Here is a 1,377-nt window from a genome sequence, read left to right on the forward strand (position 1 = left end):
TCCATTGAAGTATTTTGAAGAATTGGAGCATGTATTATTCTTACTTCAAGTGGATGACAGAATAACAGAGACTGCTGCAAACTATTTAAAGGAACAGATTCAGAGACAGAAAAGACTTTATTCTGTTAAGTCTGACAGCAGATATGTTCCAAAGTACAGAAATCACAATGGTGATATTGTTGATATGAAGCCTAATACTGCACAGATCAGAACATATCTTGGTATTAAGGGGCTTGAATTCAATCTAGAGTCTAATAAAGCTTATGTCATAAGACTAGATCGGGAGTTGAGAAAAGCAAAGATTAATGATCTCAGAGCTGCAATATTTCAAACTGGTGAAGATACTGCAGAGCTTAAAGATGTCAAACGGAGAATGATTGATGAACTCAGATATGCTGAGAAATGTTTGTTGAAGAATTATCTCAGAACAACTCCTGACATCAGAGAGATCAGAAAATGATGAAGCCAAGTCGAAGATCTACAACTGCTTAAATTCTGATATTTATACAGATTGAAGTTGTTATCAGAAGTTGAATTGGTAAAAACTTTAAGGACTGTAAGTTGTAGTTATCTTGTCTATTTCTCATGCATTTGTACTTAATGTTTTTGACATCATCAAATATCTGTTAAACTTGTATATTTTGTTAATTTACAAGTTGGGGGAGATTGTTAGATATATTTGATAATGTCATGGCTAATATGTTTTATGTTTAGATTTCAGATCTTATTTGAACAGAACAAATCAGTACTTAACTGATCAGTACTTATACTGGAAGTCAGAACTTAAGGGATATCAGTACTTATGTTATCAGGAGATAGATATCAGAACTTAAGTGCTGAAGGACGATCAGATAAGGACAGTAGCTGATTAAAGTTAAGAAGATCAAGATAAACATAAGAAGAGATATGCATGAAGAAGGAATTCTGTGAAGAATGGAATACTTGGAATAGAAGATATCTGATTGATATATTTTAGGAAGCAGAATTATATTCCATATCAATTAGCGATTATCTTGTAACTGTGTAGTATATAAACACAGACATAGGGTTTACACTATAAGTGTTATCATTATCGAGAATATTATTTATTATAACCCTAGCAGCTCTCGTGATATTTTGTTCATCACTGAGAGATAACAGTTCCAGATTGTAACAGAGTTTATTGTTTAAATAAAGTTTGTTTTCTGTTACATAAGTTCTTGAAGTTTGATTTGATTGTAATAAACACTGTATTCACCCCCTCTACAGTGAAAGTGTGACCTAACAAACAGTACCTCTAGTGAAGTGATTCTCCAAAAGAAATTTTGATAAGGTTTCATACCAGGCTCTAGGTGCTTGCTTCAGTCCATAGAGTGCTTTCAACAGATAATACACATA

The sequence above is a fragment of the Apium graveolens genome, chromosome 3 (genome assembly GCF_009905375.1).
Source record: "Apium graveolens cultivar Ventura chromosome 3, ASM990537v1, whole genome shotgun sequence".
Classification (NCBI taxonomy): domain Eukaryota; kingdom Viridiplantae; phylum Streptophyta; class Magnoliopsida; order Apiales; family Apiaceae; genus Apium; species Apium graveolens.